Consider the following 13,903-nt stretch of genomic DNA (forward strand, 5'->3'; position numbering starts at 1 on the left):
ATCATTCATGCTACAAAAATGTTTTTTAGATTACCTAGAAAGGTTTTTTTGCACATGTTATTTTTATCAAATGGCTTTTTAGCATCTATTGAGATGATTATATATGATTATATAAAGTTTTCCTTTGATTTCTAGATGTGAGGATTTTTATTGGTAATAATGAGCTAGTATTTATGTAGCCACATAAATGAAATTGGACCCCTATCTTACACCATACACAAAAATCAACTCAAAATGGATTAAAAGACTTAAAAGATCAGAAACTTTAAAACTCCTAGAAGGAAACATAGGAAAAAAGTTTCATGAAGTTGGCATTGGCAATGATTTCATTGGCATGACAGCAAATGTACAGGCAACAAAAACAAAAATAAACAAGTGGGACCACATCAAACTAAAAAGCTTCTGCACACCAAAAGAAACAATCAACAGAATGAACATGCAGTCTACAGAATGAGAGAAAATATTTGCAAACCATGAATCTGATAAGGAGTTAATCTCCAAAATATATAAGGAACTCTTACAACTCAATAGTTAAAAAAAAAAAAAAAGATCCATTTTAAAAATGGGCAAAGGACCTGAATAGACATTTCTCTAAAGAAGTCAGGAGACTTCTTTGGTGGTCCACTGGTTAAGACTCCATGCCCCCAATGCACAGGGCACAGGTTCGATCCTGGTCAGGGAACTAAGATCCCACATGCCACACAACACAGCCCCCCAGAAAAAGAGAATAAGTCATACAGTAGCCAACAGTTATGTGAAAAGATGCTCAACATCATTAATCACCAGGGAAATACAAATCAAAACCACAATGACATATTCCCAACATACCTGTTAGGACGCCTATTATCAAAAAAAGAAAAAAAGATAAAAAGAAAAAAAAGATAAGTGTTGGTAAAGATGTGGAGAAATTGGAACATTTGTACACTGTTGGTGGGAGTGTAAAATATAGGTATATTATTAGGCAAGATCAGGCAAAAGTTGTCATATTTCTTCTTTTGTTCCATGTACCTCTCAGGTTTTCTTATCCAGATTATTCTAACTTCATAAAAGAATTAAGGATCTTTCCATATTTGTAAAGAATTTATTATCATTTCAATAAGAGTTATATCCTTAAGATTTTGACATATTAGTAGATAAAACTTTTGGATCCGTAATCTTTTGAGGAATGTCATGTTTGGACTACTTTATAGATCTCTTTAATGGCTATTATTCTTTTCAAATTTTCCATTTCATCTAGTTTCAATCTTAGCTAAATAATTTATATATTTCAAAAATGTATGGTATTCATATATAGTTTAAAATTTATTTCCCCATATTTCTTCATACTATTTATTTAAAATTATTTACTCTTGTCCACATTCCAGAAGACTGCTAGGAAAGGTTTCGATTTTACTCATTTATGTATTTGTGTGAGAGTTATAAATCCATGAATTAATATTATTTTTCACCAGGAGATGTTCAAACTGAAGGCAGAAACGCTCTCTCAAGCAGTACATGGCTGAAAATCAATGTAGGGAATTTTGATTGTCACAGGAATTTTATATTTTATAAATGAGACAAGATAAGTAGCATCATTTGGGAAATTGGCTTTACTGGAAAAACATATTGTACTCTAAAATAAAGTCCATCTTTAGGGTTGGGAGGGGAATACTAGAAAGAAAACTATGCAAGTTTAAGTGAACATGATGGAAATCACCTTTCAAAATTTTGGATTTATAAATTTGGCTTTCCTGGTGTTGATGATATCTTTTATGTAACAACTCACAAAAAGGAAAATGGATGTCTAATCTGGAACAGCTAGATAAATTCACCATGCTTGGCAGTGTGAAGAACAGTTACTTGGCTATATTTGTCTGAAAGACTTTGTACTTGACCCTGCTCTAGGAAAATAAGAAACACATAGAATTTGGAGTTGCCATTTTAAAATTTTTTAAATTAAACAGACCTTTAATGAATTTGTCTGTTGTATGTTAATGTATGTATCTGTATTTAGAGATGATGTGACTGTGAAAGTATGAATGTAAATAATATATATGAATTTGATATTTGAATTCTTGCCTATATTAGTACATTAAAGGTTAATCTGGTGTGGGAAATTGACCTACTTCCTTAACAGTATGATTGTAGACTAAAAATAAATTATTCTAAAATCCATCTAACTTTGGTCTGGAGGAATTGTGCTAGATTGCAAAATGTATGAGCCTGAGGCACACCAAGATAACAGCCCAGAACAAGTTAAGTTAAACTAAACACTTAGGCAAAGGGTAAAATATATTTGAATTGTAATTAATCATTTTGTCTCTGGTTATACATAATTGAATTTGCTTTTTTTGGTGGTGACATGAGCTGACATGTTACCTTTACTTCTAATAATGTAAATACATTTTATTTGGTCCTTTATATTAATCAGTATAAGTTAACATATATAGTTAATTTGGGTTTTATAGGTTCTATGACATATTTCTTTGTAGGCAATGCTTATATATAACCATGTGATATTTTGAATGGGCTTCTGAATGCAAGCTGGCTTGGTAAAACTATAATCCTTTATAATCTATTTTATTTTATACTACTGAATTTTGCATTTTCAGCCTAGTCAACTGAATTCTTTACAGGTGTAATTTCATTAAATAAGAAATTGATTAAATTTAAGTTTTATGGAAAGAAAATTGGAAATAAATTGAATGATATTAATTCTAATTGAAAATAGTCCACTATTCTGAAATTAATTTATTTGGTGATGTCATTTCTTCAGATAGGAACTGTCATTGGTAAATGTGGTCATTATTATGGTATTTCATGTTATGCTGATTGGTGGTGACACCTTTTCATAAGTAAATCACTGGTAATAAAATTCTTGGGCTGGCTTTCAAATGCAGTCCCATGAATATAATACAAAGAAGCCAGTGTATGGCATATTTAATCCATATGAATGATTACATTTATACCCAGAAAGCAATTACAGTCATTTTGAAAGCTAGAGCAATTACAAGCTAAGCATGTGGGATTATATTTAGATCTGAAAAAAGAAATTCTAGGACAGAGCAATGGCAGTTAATTTGACAAAAGTCAAATACTATCTGTTCTCTAAAATCTATCATGGCATCCTCCCTCTTAGCCATTATTCACATCTTTATTATGTAGTCACTATCTGTTTACCTGTATTTGTCTTCCATATTAGCTTGATGAGCTTTTGGAGGGGAAAGAACTTGCCGTAATGGTATTGGTACCACTATGTCATCATCTAGAGCAAAGCATTTGTTCCAGAACCCAGACAAATGACAGATAATATATTTTTTAAAGGCTGTGACTTAAAACTGCATCATGGAGTGAGTTGGGGAAAAAACAAAGGGTGAAATAATAAGAAGCAAATTCTAAAACAAAATGGATGTAGAGAATTTCAAATTCCATTGAAGAATGCAATGACTCTAGGGTTCTTTAAAACTCAGGTCCCCTAAAATATCAGATCCTTTGAGATTTTGTCTTTCCTCTCAATTTATATCGAAGATGACTGATTCATTGAATAACAAACTACCTGTAATATATTTTCTCAGCTGTAGGACTCACACTCTCAGTAACTACTGTGGGGACCCACTTGGAACCCCAGAGTTGGTATGAAGATTATATTAAACTGAAGACATTTGAGAATCAACAGATGTAGAAAGAAGCCTTCTCAAAACTTTCCTTGTCTGACTAAAAACAGAAACTTGTGGGAAATGGGGCTGCCATAAATTCCATTTTGGGGGGTGCCTCTACTCCCAGGAGAGAGAACAGTGGTAAACCTACCATAAATACCTTCTTGGGGAAGTTTCAAGGCCAAGAAGTCAGAAAGACCACTTGTACCTGCATAAACAAACATTATTACAAAATTTCTTATTACAAAATTTCTTATCTCCCATTTGCTTTCCTAAAACTTAATTTGTCTTTCCTGAAGAAATCTTATTTGTTCTTCCCATAGAAGAGAAGCCTTTTCTTTTCCCTCCCTTTTCCCTACTAAGTTAGGTATATAAGCCCTTAACTTTAGCCATTTAACAAGCTGGATACTTCTTTTGTTAGCTACCATACTCATAGGAAAGAACTATTTTTTTTTACTTGTTAATCTATCTTTTGTTGGTTTAATTAGCAGGCCCCCAAATGAGAAACCTTAGGAGGCAGAGTAGAACATCACTGGTTTATAGGACATTTGGGTAGTCAAATATTCACATGGTGATAGTGAGATAACAAAAGTAATCAAAGTGGCCACTGAGATACTACAAAATCTAAACCACATAAACTTCTCATTTCCTGAAATATTTAGGTAAACTACCCCATGTGGAAGAGACTGATTTTGGTCATCAAATTTTGTATTAGTAACAGTTTTGAAAACATAGTTAATTGTACTGTAAATATGATTTAGTGAGTGTAAATTCATATTCCAGTCGGCACCTGGGAGGCTGCCTTTTACCAGCTTTTCAACCCAATGTTAACTGACTTGAATTTTGTGAAGCCCAGGATATCTTTGTATAATAAGTCAGATCATGTTAGAGAGGACACTAGTCCCTAGAGTAAGAGAAATCAGCACTTTGGAGGGGAATATGTATAAAAGAGCCAATCGTATTTTGTTTAGTAAATATTGCTCTAGTTGTTCCATTGCACTGAAAAATGACCTTATACATGGAAGTTTACTACTACTAAATAGAAAGAAAGTAGAATAATCTTCCCTGGATCTCTTGGTGATTTTGCTAAAAGTATTATAACTGTTATTTTCATTCCTAAACTAAAGCTAATATTACACATTGGCACATTATTTGGTTTAATTATTGTTCACAGAATTATTGAAAATGAAGAAATGCTAATTACGTGAGTGAATCTTGTAGTTTTTAGGTTACTGTTTATTGTATTGGGTTTGGTGTAATGTCTCAGATGACACTGGAGGCAAGTTCGAAAATTAACTGAGCTCATTATGAGATTGAATTGATTCGTGTCAGTAAACTGAGGGAACTTTGACCTTGCAGCAAAATCTCATCCAAGCTGTTTGCCAGAAGGATGTAATTTGATAGGCAACTCTAAGCCACTAGAAGACAAGTTAAAAAAAGTATAGCATCGATATAAATGTTCTTAGGCTGATGATATCCTGAGGCTGGGAAACCACTTCCGGCATCTTGACTCTTTTCACTTCTTCAACAAGCATTTTATGACTCATATTTACTTGAATTGCATTTAGATCCTTTAATGGTTTCACACATCTAAAGTTACTGGTCTAAAGAAGCCTCTTTTCCCACTCATCTCTATGACAGATTGTACTCTGAGAACAATTACTTTGGGAAAAATGTATTTAAAAGTATTCAGAATTTTAAAATGAAACAACAAAAAACTTTACCTGAAGCCTTACTACCTTTTCCATGTAATCCTTTAATCAGCCTGGGAATAAATATATTTAATTCTATGAAACGTTTGAGGATAGTCTAATACTTTAATTAGCTATTTACACATGGACAAAATTACAGAAGTAATTACAGATATTCAGATTAATTAAAAGCATTAGGAGGTATTAAATGTGAAAGAACAGATTTTTTAATTAAATCTGTCAAGTTTTTCTTTTCAAAATCTTCTATACTTAAAACAGAGGTAGTAACAGTTTTATCTGAATCAGTTATGCTAGAAATAGCACAAGTCAAGTATTAGACATTTTTTAAAGTGAACTGGTTATAAATAATCTTTTGGATTCACTTAAAGTTCTGTTTCACTCCTCACTTATTAAAAATGTTTTAGTGAGATGAGCCTTCGTTGCTATTAATAAATGTTTTACTAACATTGGAAAAACTCAGAGGCCCGAAGGTTTAGCTTGAAAATCTCCCAAAGAGACATACCTGCAGGAAGGATGGTTCTGAATAAGCTGACCACAGTGTTCTTTTTGTAGTGAAATTGGTGAATCCCATCTATGCATCAGTGTAAAGAAGATAGTCAAGAGACTGGAGTGCTAAGCTTTGGAAGCAGCTGACAAATGCTGATAGAAAAGCCATAGTAGTAAGTCAAAGTTAAGTTTTAGATAAAGCAGGGAAAAGTTCATTCTCCTCCTAGTAAGACTGGGCTGATGGAAAAGAATATCTGTGGAGCTGTTGAATAAATGACTCTTTAAGCTTACAGTCCTCACAGCTTCCTAAACTTCAGGTGTAGGTGATGAGAGAGCTGTGAAGTAAATTTAAAATGCCAACAATTTTTTTCTTTCCATTAAACTGAAATCATTAAACTGAAATTTGGAGTATGCTGCCTTTACAAAAATAAAAAAAAAACAAAAGGAAAAGCAAAATCATCTTTGTTTGGAGAAGAAATCCAAGAGGATTTGGGAAATGAACATGGTCCCATGAAAAGGACTACTCTATCACATCAATTGCTCTTCGAAAAATCTGAATATTAGAGTTAGATAGTGACTCATAAACAACTCTTCTCTCACTGAACTATTTAACAAATTTCAAATATTCTTCAAAAACATGATATTTAAATATTGTTTAATATTCCACAGTAGGAATATATCATAATTTACTTAACCATTTCACTATTGTTGGACATTTGTGCTTTTTCACATATCACCGTAATAAACAGTTTGGTTCACCAATCTTTGCCCACATATTGATAATTTACTTAAGTTTGATTTCTAAAACTTTAGATGCTAGACGAAGGCAGGGAATATTCTAAAATTCTTGAAGAGTTTGCTAATTTACATTTTCACCAACATAGCATGAAAGTGCTCATCACTTTGAGCAAAATACTGTATATTACACTTTTTCATTATTGTTAATATGATAGGCAAAAAGTTATTTCTTTTTTTAGCAAGTTAAATTTCAGGCTTTATTAAAAATACAGTATAATTTAAGTTACTAGCAAAGGTATTTCAGATGGCTGTTATCATAAATAATAAAGGTACACTTAACTCACAAGTAACAAATCACCCCCTCAGGAGATGGGATTGTCTCCTTTCTTTTAACCATTCTTTACTTTTTAATTTATTTTTATTTTTTAAATTTTTAAAAATTCTTTTTAAATTCTTTATTTTTTTAATTGAAGTATAGTTAATTTACAATGTTGTGTTAGTTTCAGCTGTACAGCAATCGATTCAGCTATATATATATGCAGAACTGAATATATATATATTCTCTTTTTCAGATTCTTTTCCATTATAGGTTATTACAAGATATTGAATAGAGTTCCCTGTGCTCTACAGTAGGTCCTTGTTGTTTATATGTTTTATATATTGTAGTGTGTATATGTTAATCGCAAACTCCTAATTTATCTCTCCCTCTGCACCCCCCCCTCACTATCCCCTTTGGTAACCATAAGGTTTTTTTTTTAATATTTGTTTATTTATTTATTTATTTATTTATTTATTTATTTTGGCTGTGCTGGGTCTTAGTTGCAGCATGTGGACTCTTAGTTGTGGCATGCATGTGGGATCTAGTTCCCTGACCAGGGGTCAAACCCCAGCTCCCTGCATTGGGAGCACGGAGTCTTACTCGCTGGACCACCAGGGAGGTCCCGGTAACCAAAAGTTTGTTTCCTATGTCTGTGGGTTTATTTCTGTTTTTTAAATAAGTTCATTTATATCATTTTTTAGATTCCACATATAAGTGATATTATATATTTGCCTTTCTCTGTCTGACCAACTTCACTTAATATGATAATCTCTAGGTCCATCCATGTTGCTGCAAACGGCATTATTTCATTCTTTTTTGTGCCTGAGTAATATTCCATTGTGTATATATAGCATATCATCTTTCTCCATCTGTTGATGGACACTTAGGTTGCTTCCATGTCTTGGCTATTGTAAATAGTGTTGCTATGAACATTAGGGTGCATGTATCTTTTCAAATTATGGTTTTCTCCAGATATATGCCCAGGAGTGGGATTGCAGGATCATATGGTAACTCTATTTTTAGTTTTTTAAGGAACCTCCAAACTGTTCTCCATAGTGGCTGCAACAATTTACATTCCCACCAACAGTATAGGAGGGTTCCTTTTTCTCCACACCCTCTCCAGCATTTATTATTTGTAGACTTTTTAATGATGGTCATTCTGACTGGTGTGAGGTGGTACTTCATTGTAGTTTTGATTTGCATTTCTCTAATAATTAGCGATACTGAGCATCTTTTCATGTGCCTGTTGGCCATCTGTATGTCTTCTTTGGAGAAATGTCTGTTTAGATCTTCTGCCCATTTTTTGGTTGGGTTGTTTGTATTTCTTTTTATATTAAACTGTTTGAGCAGTTTTTATATTTTATATAAAATAAAATAAAACAAGGGAAATTAATCCCTTTCGGTAGCATCGTTTGCAAATATTTTCTCTCAGTCCATAGGTTGTCTTTTCGTTTTGTTTATGGCTTCCTTTGCTGTGTAAAAGCTTTTAAGTTTAATTAGATCCCATTTGTTTATTTTTGATTTTGTTCCATTACTCTAGGAGACAGATCCAAAAAAACATTGCTGTGATTTATGTCAAAGAGTGTTCTGCCTATGTTTTCCTCTAGGAGTTTTATAGTATCTGGCCTTACATTTAGGTCTTTGATCCATTTTGAGTTTATTTTTGTGTATGGTGTTAGGGAGTGTTCGAATTTACTCTTCTACAAGTAGCTGTCCAGTTTTCCCAGCACCACTTATTGAAGAGACTGTCTTTTCTCTATTGAATATTCTTGCTTCCTTTATCATAGACTAATTGACCACAGATGTGTGGATTTATTTCTGGGCTTTCTACCCTGTTTCACTGATCTGTATGTCTGTTTTTGTGCCAGTAGCATACTGTTTTTATTACTGTAGCTTTGTAGTATAGTCTGAAGTCAAGGAGCCTGATTCCTCCAGCTCCATTTTTCTTGTAAAATAGTATATTACACTTTTTCATTATTGTTAATTTGATAGGCAAAAAGTTATTTCTCTTTGTATCTACTTTATGATTGAGGATGTAACAAAAGGACGTAAAATAGAATAGGATAAAATGTAGGATAAGTGTGCATATTTTGTTTCAGCTCTGTATATTCATCATTGATTTATCATGTATTTATTGAACTTCTATGTCACTTTTTTGGATCTTGAATCAGTATATGTGAATCATACTCTGTTAGTCTTTAAGAAACTCATAGTGTATTTGTAGAAATGGGTGTATAAACGAATAGTTATAGCATATTGAGGTAACTTCCAAAATATAATTGTAGAAAGCTCTTTAGGAAGAAAAGAATAACTGCAGGCAGATGATGGAGAGACTAAGCTTCACAGAAATAGTAACATTTGAGTTTAATTTTGGTGATTGAGATTGCTTGATGTACAAGTGCAGGAGGGGAAGGGTGTTTCAGAATAAAGAAGAGAATGTATAAATTCAGGAAGTATGAAGGAAATGGTGTGTTCACAGAACTGCAAAGAGGTTAGTGTGATTAGAGTATGGAGTTCATTTTGGTGAGTGAGAAATAATGAAAGAAAAGTGAATTGTAGTCCGATAGTGAAGAATCAGTCTCTGACCTTCAACATAACATTTTAACTAGTGAAAATGTTTCTACTATATATTTCCATAGTATCATGAACATCTTCTCATAACACACCACGTTTTAATTACTTATTAGTTTCACTGTCTTTAGACTCTGACATCCATCATGGCAGGGAGTGTATCTGTCAGACTCACCTTCATATCTCTAGTTCCTAGCACAGTGCCTGATGAATAAATAAATGGATGAATGAACTTTATAACATAGGCATCAAGGATTTATTGAAGCAAAGATTTGTTAAACAAATGAATAACTATATATAAAATTTGTTATAAATAAATATATATTTATATAAATATTATGGTGGGTTGAAGAGTGACCTCCAAAAAGTTATGTCTAAGTCCTAACCCTCCAGCTCCAGTGAATGTGACCTTATTTGGAAATAGGGTATTTGCAGATGTATTTAAGGATCTCAAGATGAGATCATACTAGATATAGGGTGGGCCCTAACTTCAAGGACAGGTTCCTTTATAAGAGAAAGGAGAGGGAAATTTGATACACAGACACACAGGGGTGAAGGCCACATGAAGATGGAGGCAGAAATTGGAGTTATGCTTTCACTAACCAAGGAGGCACCACAGCCTGGACAAATTAAGGGATTATTCTTCCCTAAAACCTTCAGAGGAAGCATGGCCCTGCCAACACATTGATTTTGGTCTTCTGGCCTCTAGAAATGTAAGAAAATAGATTTCTGTTGTTTAAAACCACTCAGTTTGTGATAATTTGTTACAGCAGCCCTAGGAAACTAAAATATAATATAATATACCTGTATTAGTCAATTATTTATGTTTAACCACTAGTAGGAAAGTGAGGAATTGAATAAAAGAAGAAAGGCTGAAGATAGGATAAGAATTAAGGAGGGCATTTATTGTTAATGGACCAGGTCAGAAATGATAGGAGAATGAAAAATGTCTGTAGCAAGGGAGTATATCTTGTATATTTAGAAGATAGAACTTATAGATATATTGGATTTCAGGGGGAATAAGTAACTAAGAGAAGATAAAGATGAGTCCTAGATTTCTCCACAAGCATTTGACTGATCATTTTATTAACAGAAATAAATAATGCAAGGGGAATCATGGATTTGGTAGATCTGCACCTTAAATTGAGGTATTCTTTGTCATATGTAGCCAGGGAAATATCTTCTACCTTAGCTTAGTGGTCAGCTATTTATTTATACAGCGATTTCATAATATTATAAGTCTTCCATTTTTTTGCCTAGGGACTCTGTGTGCATGTTGGTGGACACTTTTAATACTCTGCCATGAAACTGACAACTGCACTTTAGCCCTCACTTCCTGCTTGTACAGAGTCTCAGTGTGATTAGCCTGTTGTGTGTCCCAACTGTTACCTACTGCTTCAGACAGCCATGAATTTAATCAATTGACTGTAACTATTTTTGACAAACACCCATTGGGAAAAGTCTTTTTACTCCTGGTGACCTCCAAGTCAGATCAAATAAGACAGCCTCACAAGTATGGTCTTCCAGAGAAATACCAGACAGGTCAAATAATGTGAATTCTTTGGGAATGAGGCTCTGAAGGAGCTCCAGCTCCATTCTGCTCCTTCTGGCAATCACAAGGCCTGAGTTTTCATGGTGATTTCATGGTGAATGTGGGCTGGTTGGTTCTCAAAGCTATGGAGAATCTGGAGGTAGAGATTGGAATAGGGCAAATTAAAATGCCACAAAACTTGTTGCTGTTACTGAGATTCCCCTGTTTTTCTTGAATAACTTCTCCCTGAATTGCTGCAAGCCTTTGATCAATTTCCAGATTTCTAAAAAATTTGTTTCTGATAATTTTTGCCAATTTTTCTATTGCCTTTAGGGGGGAGAGAATTTTAGAAGGTCCCTACTCTGTCATTTTTGCTGACATTACTTTATGCTGGTTTTCATCCCGTATTTACATTTGATAAGATTTTTTTTTTTTGGCCACACCACATAACTTTCAGGATCTTAGTTCCCCGACCAGGGATTGAACCGGGGTCCCCTGCAGTTTAAGTGCAGAGTCCTAACCACTGGACCGCCAGGGAATTCCCAATAAGATTTTTATATTAATTACAATAGATCCCAATTATTGCTTTTATTTTTATTATTACATGTGTACTGAGGTAATATGCTGCTAAATAATATAGCCAAAGATTTTCAAGGACTAACTGTCTTTGGTAGAAAATGGTTTGGAGAATAAAGATCCCTTTAGTCTACTTCAACAGTGACCTTGCTCCCGATTCAGACCCTCATTATGTATATATGTCAAAATCAATCTTTAAAACTGCATTTTATTTACAACCTCTGAAAGTTTCTTGATTGTATATAGTAGCAGTTGAGTGACATTTTAGCTATTGTTCTTACAAAATATATCAAAGAAATCCTCACAGTAGTTTTTCTTTTGAACAAAAAAATCCAGTCTTCCTCATTCTCTCTAAAAGATTTCCATCACTGGATAAAAGAATTACTAAGATTGCTAGCTGGGCAAAATCATAGAGTAACTATAACAAGAAATAATAAGAGAAGAAATACCTCATGTCAACAGCATAGAAAAAGACAAGTTAGAATTACTCACATTTTTTAACATAGCTGTATCTTCTATATTAAAAATCACAGTTCTACAGAGAATAAGAAATAGATTTTCCAAGTGTTTTCACCTCTTAGGAAATAAATAAGTAAATAAATAGGTTAATCAATACGTGGTGACTGAAATTAAGGCAGACAATTGACTTTAAGTTATTTCTGTGTGGATAATCCATACATAGCCTTACTTTCCTTGTATTTTGCCTCCATATCTCTCCTTGTTCTCTTGAATTACTAACACTAGGGAGGAAAACTCTGGATGGAATGTCTAAATATGATATTCGAACAACATCCTAAAGTGAAATATAATTTATTTGGGATTAACTGTTACTCTATAGTACTATGCCATTTACCTCTCATTGGAATATTTGTACATTATGTATATAAAGGCCAAAAATTGTTTCCACAATAGTATTTTATTGTTAAATTTATATATTTATACTTATTATTATTCAGCTAGTTTTAAAATCATAGATACTTCCCTATGAAAGAGACTGTTAACATGAAATACACATATCTCTCACTCTGCCTCTATCAGTCAACACATATCTTCAACATTTTCTCTGGGCATTCCTTTTCCCGGCTTGCTTTGATATAAACTTGACCATCTCCATAAGATGCCACTTCTCTGGAATTTTTGTCAAGTGGTAGATTCTTTCATGTCTCACGTATTTTAGGTTAAGAGTTAGTGTTTTACTTCCTCCACTTTGAAATAATTATTACCCTCTTATCTTACCTTCTTGTTCAATAATTATCTTATCTTCTTGTTGAAGCAAATAAAACACAAGTTACACAAAACCATTTCACTGAGGATGTGTCCTCTTCAAAGATCTGGACTTTTGCTGAGATTTCCAGTTCGGCATTGCCTCACCTTGCACAAGCCTAAGGTCTAATTTCTCATTTTTTATGGGATAGGCCACTTATCCATGAAGCTCCAGCTTCATATTCCAGCCCATATTTCACTTAGCACAGTTGTTTTAACTCCCTATGTCATTTTTGCAGCCTTGGGCATTTCTCTTTCTTAAGACATCACCAATATACTTAAAGTACATTTTTTATACTTTAAACAACATCTATGTGTTTTACACTGGAATTTTCCTTTTTTTTTCTTCAGGATATCTAGTTCACTGTTCTATGGTAAGCATAAATATGGACTTTTATTTATGTTTTTAATTTAATGCCCGCATGTACTGTTTGAATTTTTTTTGTATTTTGTGCTCATGTTTATTTTATAATACATACATACATATATACATTATTATGTATAATGGAAACCAATACAGTTTATTCCACAAAGATTTCATGGTTCTGATATCAAAATCTTGATACAATGCTATGCCTACTCCAAAGGAAAATACGTATGTTCACACACACAGACACACACACACACCAGAAAAAAACGCAGATTATTTATTGGTGAAACACTAGATATATTCTCCTGAAAACAGGAACAAAGTATGTCTACTATTAAAATTATTTTATAATAATTTTATAATAATAATAATGGTTTCAAGATACCATTGCAAGACGTTTAGACTTCTACAAATGATGATATAAACATCATCAGAATTTTATTTTTGGCTGTTTAGCTTCAAAATAAACCTTGATTCAATTGACTTAATTCATCTTTGCTATTTGTGGATTTAACATTGTCATTACTTTAATGCTAACTATACCTCAGAGCTGTTATATATTTCTCTGTCTTAGCCATTAACTACACAATAAGTATGGTATGCTCATTTTCCAACCTTTATTACCATGAAGGAAGAAAACTTTGGTGGCCTGACACTGAAGGCCACTATGTAAGAACTGATGCTTGAATGACACAATTGCAT

At 33.1% G+C, this 13,903-nt stretch overlaps 1 non-coding gene across 1 annotated transcript; it reads right to left on the reverse strand.

The window, feature by feature from the left end:
• Positions 1-11,457: 11,457 nt before the first annotated feature.
• TRNAL-UAA (transfer RNA leucine (anticodon UAA)) lies at positions 11,458-11,530 on the reverse strand. Its single transcript has one exon. It is a non-coding gene; the product is annotated as a tRNA-Leu (tRNA).
• Positions 11,531-13,903: the final 2,373 nt, after the last annotated feature.

Source organism: Balaenoptera ricei, chromosome X, assembly GCF_028023285.1.
Source record: "Balaenoptera ricei isolate mBalRic1 chromosome X, mBalRic1.hap2, whole genome shotgun sequence".
In the NCBI taxonomy this organism is placed as follows: domain Eukaryota; kingdom Metazoa; phylum Chordata; class Mammalia; order Artiodactyla; family Balaenopteridae; genus Balaenoptera; species Balaenoptera ricei.